Raw genomic sequence first — 13,059 nt, 5'->3', positions numbered from 1 at the left:
GTGTGTTAACTCAGCAAAATATTCTAAAAGAGTACAGTAGTCCATAATAGTATGGGGTCTTCCTCTTGACTGGCAGTGTTAAGAAATTGTTGACAAGAGTCCCCTACAGCTGAACATAACATCATGCCTTTACTTCTTATACTTTGTTTTTATACTTTTCTGCTGGATGGTTAAGACCAAGATAAAGCAAGACCTATGCAAAAAAAAGTTGTAGCTTTTGGATTTGATAAGGTCAGTGAAATCCCCCAGGATTTGTCCTGAGATCCTGTACCTCAGATTGTAGATCCTTTGTCAGTGTCAGCCATGTGGATGAGTCACGGCCAATGCTTGGCCAATCTGTTCTCTGTGAAACCCTGAGAGAATATTTTCTCTCCGTGTGACTCTCCTTAGGCACACTCTACATCATTGATCACTTTCCTCTTTGGCCCCCATAATCTACTTGATCAGAAAATTTGGGACACTACCGAGTTACAGGACATTACAGTACAAGTTCTCATATGTTCTGAGTCTTAATTGACCTTGGAAGGCTAGGGCCAAAATGTTGGCTTTCCTTGCAGCCCTCCTTTTTCTCTAATATTGGTCTGCAAACTTAGGTTGTTAACCCTCTATAAGAGAAATGTATTGTTATTACCATACAACCTAGATTGTTAAGCTTAACCTCACTATCTGTCTGAATATCAAACATCTTAGGCATAACATGGAAGAGGTATTTTTCATCAAGTATTGATATGTTGAACTTTAATTTCCTGCAGAATATGATGAAAAAACATTTAAAAATTAAAATATATTTTAAAAATAGGCATAAAGTAGGCTTTTATTATGAATGAGTGTTGGACTTCATCAGAATCTTATTCTGAATCTATAGAGATGGTCATGTGATTTTTGTCTTTGGTTCTATTAATGTGGTGATGACATTTATTGATTTGTATATAAGAACCACTCTGGCATTCCTGGAATGAACCCCACTTCCACATGGTATATAGTCTCCATGATTTTCTGCATTCTGTTTGCTAGTGTGTAGTTTTCTTTTTCTTTTTTTTTTTCATCAAAGCACATTTTCTTTATTTTTCCCCATAATTTTATTGAGAAACAAATAGCAATGAGACAGTTTCAAATCAAATTGTTAGGACAGTTTCAATAATTAAAACATTGCATACATTCTTCCTAGTGGTTAATTGCTGTACAAGATGCGGACATGATATCCTATTTACAAACACCATTAGAACAAATCACTCTAGTCATCAAGAGAGTGTAACTATATATCTATCCTAACCATTTTGAATACACAGATACAAAATGGACATTCATTTGTATCTCCTTTTTTTGTTAAGTTCTGTTATTTGGATATTATAGGTGTGTAAACTCAGCAAAATATTCTAAAAGAGTCCAGTACCCCATAATAGTATTCAGTCTTCAGCTTGACTGGCAATGTCAGAAATTGTTGACCTGAGTGCCCTATAACTCAACATAACAGCATGGCTTTACTTTTTTTTTCTTTTTTTTTAGTTCTATTACATTTATTTTTTTTATTTTTTTCATAATTTTATTGATAAACAAATAGCAATGAGACAGTTTCAAATCAAATCGCTAGGACAGTTTCAATAACATAACACACTGCGTACATTCTTCCTAGTGGTCAAATGCTGTACAAGATGCGAACTTGATATCCTATTTACAAACACGAGTAGAACAAATCATTCTATTCATTAACAGAATGTAACTATATATCTATCCTAACCACTTTGAATACACAGATACAAAATGGACATTCATCTTATACCCTTTTTTTATTAAGTTCTGTTATTTGAATATTATAGGGTGTAAACTCAGCAAAATATTCTAAAAGAGTCCAGTAGCCCATAATAGTATTGGGTTTTCCTTTAACTAGCAATGTCAGAAATTATTGATCTGAGTCCCCCACAGCTCAACATAACAGCATGGCTTTCCTTCCTATATTTCATCTTTATACTTTTCTACTGGATGGTTAAGACCAAGGTAAAGCAGGACCTATGCAACAAAGTTGTAGCTTTTGGGTCTGATAAGGTCAGTGAAATCCTCAAAGCACATTTTCAAAGTAGATATTTCCTTCTGAATTTCCACAGGATCTTTAATGATTTCCTTATCATAGAATTTGATTCTTTTCTTTCCTTTTTTTTGGATAAGATTTTCTAGGGTTTCATCAATTTTATTTATTCTTTCAAATAACCAACTCATTGAGTCATTAATTTGTTGTATTATTTTCTTAGTCTCAATTGTGTTAATTTCTGCACTGATCCTTGTAATTACCTTCCTTCTTTAGGCATAGGGCTTGATGTGCTCTTCTTTTTATGAAAGGTTGAGCAGTAGCATTAGGTTGTTTATTTATGGTCATTCTCTTTTCCTGATGTATGAATTCACCACTATATATTTCCCTCTGAGGACTGTTTTCATCCCACAGATTCCAGTAAGTTGTATTTGTATTTTGATTTGATCATAGATATTCTTTAATTTCTTCCTTCATTTCATCTGTAATCCATTGTTAATTCGTATGTTATTTAATTTCCATGGACAGTTTGCAATTTCTTTTGTCAATAATTTGCAGTTATATTGCGCTATAGTCAAATTGTATGTGTGAGATAATTTCAGTTCCTTTGCATTTACTTTTATGTTTTATGGACTAATATATGGTCTATTTTAGAGAGCATCCCATGTGCAGCTGAGAAGAATGTCTGTACTGATATTGCTCAGTTGAAACCTTGCACTTGCCAGATAGGCACCAATACCAAGTTCATTTGTTTGAAAGTTTGTTTCTGTCTGTTATTTCTTTGCTGCTATTTTGTCTAGTTGATGTATCTCTTTCTGGCAATGTGATGTTAAGTTTCTCAGTAACAATGGTATTCTTGCTTATCTGAATTTCTAAGTCTATTAATATTTGTCATATAGTTATGTGCACCCATATTAATTGCATATGTTCAGCTTAGATACATTTATGATTGTTATCTCTTCCTCTTGATGTTTTCCCTTACAGTTATGTAGTGATCATTGACTTCTTAGTCATCATCCTCATCATGTTCATGTTGTTGTTGTTCTTCTTCTCCTCCTCCTCCTCATCCTCATCGTCATCCTTCTCCTCTTTTTCCTCCTCCTCTTCTTCCTTCTTCTTCTTTTTCCTTTTTTGTACTGGGGATTGAATTCAGGATCTTGCACTTGCCAGGCAGGCACATATGCCGCAGAGCTATCTCCTCAACTCTGTAATATTTTATCTCTTTTGATCATTTTTGGTTTGAAGTTCACATTGGCTACAGCCACAATAGCTGTCCCTGTTTTTTTTCTAGGTTCCTATAACATGAAATATTGTTCTCCATTCTTTGAATTTCAGTATGTGAATATCCTTTAGAGTTAAATATGTTTCTTTTATACAGCATATTGTTGGGTCTTGTTTTTTTTAATCTCCCTGGCCCACCCCTCTGTTTAATTGCATGCCCTCCCATAGCTTCATTTTGTTGTATTTCTTGGAATTGTGGTCATTTTTATCTCTTTCTAGAATATGTTTCAGTAGTTTTGTAGTGTTGCTTTGGTGACTATTGATGAAGTGCTCCACTTCTTTATTATTGCTTATGTATTCTGCTAAGTTATCCTGATTCCTGTTTACAAAAAATATGAAGTATTGTTTGCTGCCAGCATTCATTTAATTGTACTTTCTTTGAGGTCAAAGCAATTTGGTTTTCAATGTGAAATAAAATATAAAAATTCTTCTTGGAGTTATTACTAAACAGAATTTGTCTTTCATCTTAATGTAAAGGAAATGCATATGAAGAATAGTATTTAATATTGTTCTAGGGCCGGCCAAATAGCTCAGCGGATTAAAGCACCTGCAAGCAGGCACAGTCACTAGGAGTTCCATCCCTGGGTGTGCTGTGCCAGCCCCACCCATGGGGCATACTGAAATAGCAGTTGGGACTGGACAGGGTGGAGGGTGGTGCACGCCTGTAATCCCAGCTCTTGGGAGGCTGTAAACAGGCAGATCACTACTAGTCCAATCTAGTAGTGAGAACGTGACCACCCTGTGGAACCTTCCCTAAAAAAAAAAAAAAAAAAAAAAAAAAATTGTGTCTAGGAATGCTGTATTTTCTAGGATTTGATGTTTTCAGGCCAAAATACTATATGTGTTATGTTGCTATTTTATAAATGAACATATGATTACTGAAACCTACATGGTATAAATAGTATTTTGTCTTTTGTTCTCAACAATTATCGATGCAGTGGAATTATCCAAAAATAGCGATAAAGAGGTATTTTGGCAAACTTTTGGGGCATGAGTGGAGTATAATTGAGATTACTATAATTATAATAAATGTTGAAGATAAAAAAATCTCTGAGGTAAATATCCAAGGGTAATTGAAACATTGGTTAAACAAAAACATATTATCCTCTTTCATACAATGTTTTGTTTTTTATTGTTTGTTGGTTGGTTCTTTGAGACTGGTGTTTCTGTGTAATTCAAATTGGCCTTGATCTCCTGTGTAGCCTAGGCTGGCTTCAAACTCTTGGAATTCCTCCTGCATCCACCACCCTCCCAAGTACTGGGATTAAAGACTTGCACCACAGTGCCCAGGTCTTTTCATAGGATTCGAATGGTACTCATAGTTCTATAGTTGCAGTTGCTTGTTTTACTACAAAGGTACAGTACCAAATCCTTTACATGACCATGACACTTATCTGCATAACTAACTCTTTAAAGTAGATAATATGATCACCTATTTCTTTACAGGAATATGTAATGTGTTCAAAATTACAAATTCAAGTGGTTCAGCTGGAATTATATTCCAGAACTATCTGATGTCAAAAACTAATCACTTCGAAAAAGCTAATCATGTTAGACAGCATCATCCTGCCTCACACTTCAGCTGTTATCCAGAATTCCTTGACCATGGTCTATGGATCATTGACATAAATAGCTTTTCTTTGCACTTATCACCCCTTAAAAAAGGCTGACTCTATCAACTTCAAGCTCATAATTATCCTGCAGTACTATCTTCTGAAGGATATAGTTTATAGGTATAGGGCTCAAAGAAATGATAGTGAAGGGATCTTTGTGCAGTATCATTTTATCTGCAAAACAGAAATTACCCTACCTGTTTTTCTTTCTCTTGTGGTGGTGTCATACAAGTGTGTTCAGTAATGATTAACAAGTGACTAAGGTGTTTACTTTGCTTGCCAATAAATAACAGTAGCCTGTTAATGATTGTGTCCTACACTGAATGAATACTTCCTACTTTATCTCCTAGTGTATCTGCAATTACAAAAGTAAAATACATAAGGATATAGTTATGTAAATACAGAAATTTTACTAACTACATTTTTTTTCATTTTTAGTGAAATATAATTTTGCACATTAATAGAATAAATCTGACCCATTTTGGCTTTAATGTGCATTAGATCTCCCACAAATTTCTTCAATGTTAATGTTCTTATGTGAACTATATGTATGTATTTTTATTTTTATTTTTTTTAATTTTTTATTTATTTGTGTGTGTGTGTGTGTGTGTGTGTGTGTGGCCAGCTCAGCCCACCAGAGGGCACGGCTGGCTGGCATGTGGTGCTGGGGGATTGAACCATGGTCCCTGTGCTTTGCTAAGCTTGTTCTAAGTAGGTGCTTTAGACCACTGAGCCATCTCACCAGCCCTATGTATGTATTTTTAACACTTTGAAATGATTAGTGCTATATGAATGAGACCTGTATTAATTTCTTTTAGTGCCTCACAATGTGAAGAACAACATTTTGTATTTAGTATATACTTATTAAATGTTGTTGGCTTAGTGAATAATTTAGTGTGTACCAGAATGAACAGATTTGTAGTCCTGAATTTTTGTCATCATTTCACATTGGATAATTTAAGTTTTATTAAAAAGACTGAAGTCTGTTATTGAATTAGTACTAGATTCTAGAGCATTGGCATTAAAGACCATACTTACTTTCTTTCAAGGGAATGATGAGACTGTCTTTCACTGTAGGTATGTTTAGTAGGTTTTAGGGTGATTGAATTAAGTTTTTTTCTCCTGCTCAGATTAATGATTTTTTTATATAACACTGTAACTTTTATTTTTAAACCTACCTTGTAACTGAAAGTTTGCTGTGATGAAAGTAATATTTATTATAGAAAGTTAACTGAATAAGTAAAATTAAAAATTACAATACTGTACTCCTTGATCTTATTATTATGTTATAATGAGTCTTTTTTTTTTTTTTTTTTTTTTTTTTTTTTTTCAGAACCAGGGATTGAACTCAGGCCCTTGCGTTTGCCAGGGAAGCGCTTATTCCACTGAGCCATCTCCCTGTCCCCTATAATGAGTCCTAATATTTTTATTTTTCCTCTTTCTTATATGATTTCATGTTGCCCATACAATTGGTATTCTGCACATTTTTATGTTATATTATTTTAGTACTATAAATCAGCATTTTTCTGAAAATTCAAAGACTCTTTAATTTATTTTGTGAATTGTTAGAAAATGTTCCTTCAGATTGATTTGCAATGCTTTAATTATTTTGTATCGACAGAGATTTGGATTTTTCATAGCTTGTCATTACCATAAAATTATTTTTCAATAAACTTTTATTATTATTTGAGTATGTATGGTAGATTTCTCGAGCTAAAATTATGAACTAAAATTTTTGAACTTTGATTTCTTGTTACACATTACTCAGTAATTTCCAGATGCCTTTTAGCAATTCATGCTCCCATTAGAATTATAAATATTATTTTACTGAATCATCATCAAAATATTATTAATTACAAACACACTTTAGCACGTATTATCTAGTAGAACTATTGACTTTAATGTACTGCAAATAACAATTCTGCTCAGATGTATACCAATTAAAATATTTTGCTGTAAATGAATTATAAAATTCTTGGTTTCCAGAATTTACTTTGGAGGCTACATATTATCCCAGAGTTTCCATTTAAACCCAAATATTTTTCAAGTCTGGTTATAAACTTTTGTATCAATATCTATGTTATTACTAGCTTATTCAAAGCATTTTAGGTTAGGCATTATGCATTATGTCTGATGTAGTGTTAGAAATTTTTTGTGATCAGTTTTGCTTCTCTTGGTTGTAGTAACAAAGTTAGTGAGCAAAGTTTATTTTATTTAAAAATTTTTCTGTAGACTGTTTTTTGGTGGAACCCAGGATTGAACTCCGGTCCTTGTGCTTGCCAGGCAGGCACTTGCTGTACTGAGCTATCTCCCCAGCCCCTTAGACTGTTCTTTCTCACCAGTTTTCTAGCCAAACTGAACACAGATGAATCAGAGTAATTTCATCTTAAAGAGCAGTAGACTTATTTGTATTAAGAAATCAATAGCCCAACAAGAATATGAAAATTATTTTATTCTTTAAGTATTCATCTCATCCTCTAGTGAAATATTTACATTTCAGAGCCCATGGTGAATCTCCAGCCCTTGCTGGTATTTGTTTTTGATAAAACTGCTAAAGAGCTGCGTCTGTTCACTTATAGAAATTTAGAGTGATCTGTAATATATTATGGGGAATACGAAAATATAGAATTTCCTTCTTTATGAATTATAGTCTTTCTTTTTCTCTGTAGAAATTGTCTCGATGTAAAAACTAATTCCTACTTAGTAAATTAATATGACATTAATTATGATGTTTGTTTTGCATTTCAGAGTACCAGATAAATTGCAATCAGTTTGTGCCTCATAACCAGACAGGTATGTACATAAGTTACCTATAGCTATATAAACCTGTGTGCTGAGGAGTTATTACATTTTTTGTGTTAAAATTGCTTATAAATTTCATAATAGAAAAATGTTATTTTTGAGTCCCATACTTACAAATATTGACAGCTTTAAAGAACAGTATGTTTTTTTACATACATTGAATTTCAGTTTGTTGTAATTCTCAGAAAAACATTTCTAAGATTTGATGAGGCAGAATAATTTTAATTATAAAGCACTCATCTTGTAAAGATTGGACAGTATTTTATGTAACAGTACTGTTAGATGACTGATGCTGTGGGGTTGAGCTATTTCAAAACCACTATGTTTTTGAAATTATTGCTTTATTTTCAAACTTTTTCTTGTTTTTGAGTTTATTTTCTGTGGGTGTTGCTTTAGGTAAGGAGTGGTTGCAGATGTCCTGTCTGCTGCATTGTCTCAAGCACCAGAAAAATGGAAAAAAGTTTGCACCTGTTTAAAATCTCGCCGATCAGTATTATGGATCCTGGGCAACAGGCAGGCATTTTCAAAAGCTTGGTTGCACCTGCTCAATTGTTGCTTGCAGCTGTGTCGTACTGCTGCAGAAAAGCTTGTTAGCAGTTTGCTTGTGTTTTAATGTACTTGTATTTTGTGTACTCTGAGTTTGAAAGATCCTTACTTGATGTAGACCTTGTGCTGTTACATTGGTTTTTGCTAAAACTCACTGCTCTTAGCTCACAGTTAACCTCTCCAAATCCTTTGTTTTGTGTTTCAGTGTATTTATTTATTTATTTATAAAGTGGCTGCTGACTGCCCTGTCAGAATAATGAGCATTCTGACTTCTCCAAAGGACACCTCGGAAAGTAGATCTCTCCAGATAATGGTGTAGATAATAATTTTTGCCCTTGTAGAAACATTTTGCATTTGGCGTGTTTTCACCATCTTGGCAGCCCCACTATGTGAGGCTGGATGTAGTTATTGATCCATTTAACTGAACAGATTTGAAAGCATTTGGCTATTAGTGGACACATGGGGCATATTCAGAAAATTTAAGAGTACATTGTGAGATGATTTCTTGATTTGTGCATGTGTTTCTGTTAGTTGGGCTGAAAATTAAGTAATATTGCTAGATGACAGACTAAAATCCAGATATAGATTTTAGGACTAGAATATTGGTCTTCAATCAAATGCTATATACCTGTTTTTTTTCCTGTAAGTCTTAGTGATGTTGTGTTTCGTTTCATTGATGGCTCTCTATATACTCTGACAAATATCTATGTTTTAATACAAACAATTATGAACTATGTATTTTACAAGTGAACTAAAGTTATCTAAATGTAACATCTGATATAAATGTATTGAATTTATTAGTAGGCTCAAATTCTTGATACTAAGAATTTCTTCGGATGGATTTCATCCTCTTTAATATATAAAAAGTGTTAAGGTTTTTCCATTAATGTGTATTAACATATATCTTCAGTCTTAGAGTTGCTTTATCTTTTTCTTTTATTGGGTCATTTGGAAGCTGTATAAAAGATCATCAAAATATAAATTTATGTAATTCTCTTAAGCATGAAATATCATTGCAGGAGTAAATAGAGGCTTGCCCTTAACCCTTATACATGGTCTATGCATAGTAGTTGGTCAATAAATAAATGAATATATGTATGAATGAAGCATTTCTGATATTTTATTAGAAATGGAGGTATAGTGTCTTGCATGCATATTACTTGTTATATTTTTGGATGAACCTCAGTACACCTATATTTCTGCCTAGAAAGAGATGAAAATAATGATAAATTCTCTTTGTAACATAAGAAATTAAATAATTTGAACCTCTCATTATTAGAGATCAAGTTTTCAAATACTAATATGTGCTTTATATTTCTTTTACTGTGAGAACAGTCTCTTTTTTTCTTTTCCTTTTTTTAGAACCAGGGATTTGAACTCAGGCCCTTGAGCTTGCCAGGGAAGCGCTTAATCCACTGAACCATCTCCCCGGACCCGAGAACAGTCTTTTTATTATCCCTATTGTCCACACAAAGCTGAGATGTTAATGGTTGTCACCTTAGAAATTCCTTACAGCATAGGAATAAACAAATATGTTTTTTATGGTTAATGTCTTAATCTTCCTTAGCACTGACTATGCGCTCTCTCCCTATGTCCATCTTACTAAAAACAAAACAAAACAAAACAAAAAAAAAAAAAAAAAAAAAACATGTGTTGACCTTTGGGTCAGGTAAGATCAGAACATATTAAAAGATTGAGGTGGTCTTAATAAGCAGAATGGTTGATGCTTTGTTTACTTTATAGAGTACATGTTTATTATTATGGTTTTACTTAAGAATTTCCAACTGTAAATACATGAGGTCAAGCAAAAGTAGAGTCAAAATAGAACAGCTAAGTTCTCCTTTAGATGGGCCCTGCCAAAATTCCATTTTTTCATGGTATGATGTGTCTACATAGGAATAGCCCATTTTATTAAAAAAAAAAAGCTGATCATTACTACATCAAAATGTGTTGTATAGTCTTTTCAAATTTTGGTACGACTTGTTGATAATATTGATGAGTACTTTTAGATTTAAAAGTGCCTTTTTATAAGAGTTTTTCTGAGGCCGGGGAGATGGCTCAGTGGAATAAGTGCTTCCATGGTAAGTGCAAGGGCCTGAGTCCAATCTCCAATTCCACAAAAAAAAAAAGAGCTTTCTTTCACTTCAGTTTATGCCAGTGGTAAAAAATAAATAGCGTAGATGTCATGTTTTTCCTTATAAGCCCTAATTTAGTAGATTTTACAGTATCACTGTGTTAATCTCAGCATTAAAAATTAAGCAATGATGAATGTGTACTAGCGAATATTAAAATTAAACTAAACGGATATTAGTGGCTGCTTCAGTGGTCTGTATAGTTATTCTCAGTATTCTTTTTTTTTTATTTTTTATTTTAGGGCAAGATCTACAGAGCGTTCAGGGGCTCACTACTAGATCAGACTCGTAGTGATCCGCCTGTTTACAGCCTCCCAAGAGTTGGGATTACAGGTGTGTGCCACCATGTATAGTTATTATATTGAATCTCAAGGATAAATTTTCAAGCTATGGGATTCCTGGGAATAATTTTAGATTTGCCTGTGATTTTGGGATTAAATAATTAAACGAAGAAAATCCACGTTTAATCAGAACATAGTATGTCTAAGCATACTTTTTCTTTTCCCATCACTTCTTCCTTTCTTCATCTATTTTGTTTATTTCATTGTATGTATTACATAAATACTAGATACAGTCATAGGCTAAAGGAGTAAAACAAAGTCCTTGTCCTCAAAGATCATACAGGCTAAAGAGAGAAAAGATAAATACATACGGTTCTTTTTGGATGCACCATTTTTTAGTGATATGTATCTAGTGAAGTCTCTGTTCGTTTTTTTTTTCTGTGTAAAATCAGAAAAATACAGTATCTATTACATATTTTATTATGTTCAGAACTTGGTGCCACACTATGTGTAAATTCTTGATCTAGTGGTGGATACAGAGCAAGTAGTCAATAAATTTTGGCTATCCTATTATTTCTGTCACTACTATTACTACTACTACTACTACTACCATTATTACTGCTCTTGAACACTGAATAATGACTTCCTAGTTACCTAGGAGCAGAATTCTAGTTTGAGCATTGTTACATAGATTGTCTCAGAAGTTTTGTCCAAAGTTAAATCTGCTTCTAGGAATTTAGTAAAGATTCTTAACATCATATGTGTATTTGAGAAATCTAAAAGATTTTCCTGTAGTCTGAAATACTATATGCATTTAAAATTAACTCATCATTCTTCCCTTTTCCTAACTTTGGACCGCCACTATTCCACTTTATGTCTTTACTTTATGTCTCTTTATTTTCTCTATTTTTAGTCAGATAAATAGAATCACACAGTATTTGGCCTTTTCTGTTTGACTTCACTTAGAGGAATGACTTCAGAGTTCATTCATTTTGTAGTACATGTCACAATTTTCTGTTTTAAGAGATGAAAACTATACTTTTGTATGAATTTAACACATTTAACTCTCAATGCACACTTATGTTACTTCTATATTTTAGTTATGCATAATTATATGTAGACAAGTGTATATCTTCTTGAGAACCTGCTGTTATTTTTTCTTTTGAGTATATGCGTAGAAGTTAGATTGTTGTATACTATAGTAATTCTATTTCTCTTGTATTCTTATAATAAAATTGCTTCCATCAAATTGATTGAATTATTTTAGTTTATATATTGGAATGGCTTTGTTTTCTTCACAAGGAGAGTAAGATAATCCAGGTTCAGTGGGAATATTATTTCTATGAGTTTAGATGCTTTGAAGTACTCTGTAAATACCACAAATGAATCAGCGTCTTGGAAACAAGTGATGCTGTGAGGCTATCCAAATTCTAAATCTCTTACTGATGTTTACATTTAGGAATTTTCAATTCTAGCTAACCCCCCAAATCTTAGTTCCACAATTCAGTGCATGTTTATCCTTATAAAGGTTAACTAACCTTACGAAATATCATGTCCCTATTTATAATATGGTAGTATCAGTTTCTACTTTTATGGTGATAGATATCAAGATTAAAATAGATATATGAATGAAATACTGTATTTGGTATACAATATCCACTATTATTTTGGACATATTTCTATTGTGAAAATATGGTTATGAGGAGGACTATATGTATTTGTAGAAAGTATCATCCTTTAAATGAATTTAATTTTTGCAACATTAGAGCTCTAGTAATAGGTGTTGAGTATCTCAATTCAGCATGATTAGATTCATGGTTCCTAACTGTGCATGCTACTTAAGGTGAGGACAATTACATTCACCTCAATGCTATTGACTCTAGAAGTGTGTCTTGCAATGGAAGGCATGTTAATACAGACCAAGACAACTCTCAATTATCTCTGAAGGTCTGATGTTCTTAAAACCAGCCTCAGAAACAATGAACTGTATGAATGCCAGTATATTATCATAGGTATTGTATTAGAGGTGGTTCTCTTGGCAGAGTTGACACAATCCAAGCAGAATTAAGTTTTGTGAGCTTATCTGTCAATGTTAGTAGATCGCTGTGTTACTTTTTTTTTTCTTATTCAGTAGGAAATTAGTGTGATAAAATGCCTTGATTCCCCCAATGCATGTTCCCTCCACAGTAGAAAAGATTTGGGGGTTGAGGGGAAAGAAAAAATATAATTTTTTTCCTAATTATCCTAATTAAAAATTAAATGATCTTAATTACAATCAACAGTTTTCTTCCACTAGGCTGTTTTTATTTAAGTAGAACTATCTTTCTGAACAATAGTTAAAAAAACATTTCTTTAAAGGGGGAGAAACACCAGATAACACA

At 32.9% G+C, this 13,059-nt stretch overlaps 1 protein-coding gene across 7 annotated transcripts in view; it reads left to right on the top strand.

Annotated features, from left to right (window-relative positions):
- The window catches only part of Zbtb20 (zinc finger and BTB domain containing 20), a 1,008,106-nt gene that overhangs the window by 302,534 nt on the left and 692,513 nt on the right, over positions 1-13,059 (top strand). For all 7 annotated transcript variants that reach the window (XM_023717586.1, XM_023717591.1, XM_023717596.1 and 4 more), the window contains exon 2: positions 7,666-7,710. The gene's annotated coding sequence lies outside the window, so the exon portion shown is untranslated. The remainder of the gene's footprint in view (positions 1-7,665; positions 7,711-13,059) is intronic.

Source organism: Octodon degus, unplaced genomic scaffold (assembly GCF_000260255.1).
Source record: "Octodon degus isolate 3935 unplaced genomic scaffold, OctDeg1.0 scaffold00053, whole genome shotgun sequence".
Taxonomy (NCBI): Eukaryota; Metazoa; Chordata; class Mammalia; order Rodentia; family Octodontidae; genus Octodon; species Octodon degus.
The sequence above is the reverse complement of the archived record's forward strand: the minus strand, read 5'-3'. Positions and strand labels throughout refer to the sequence as shown.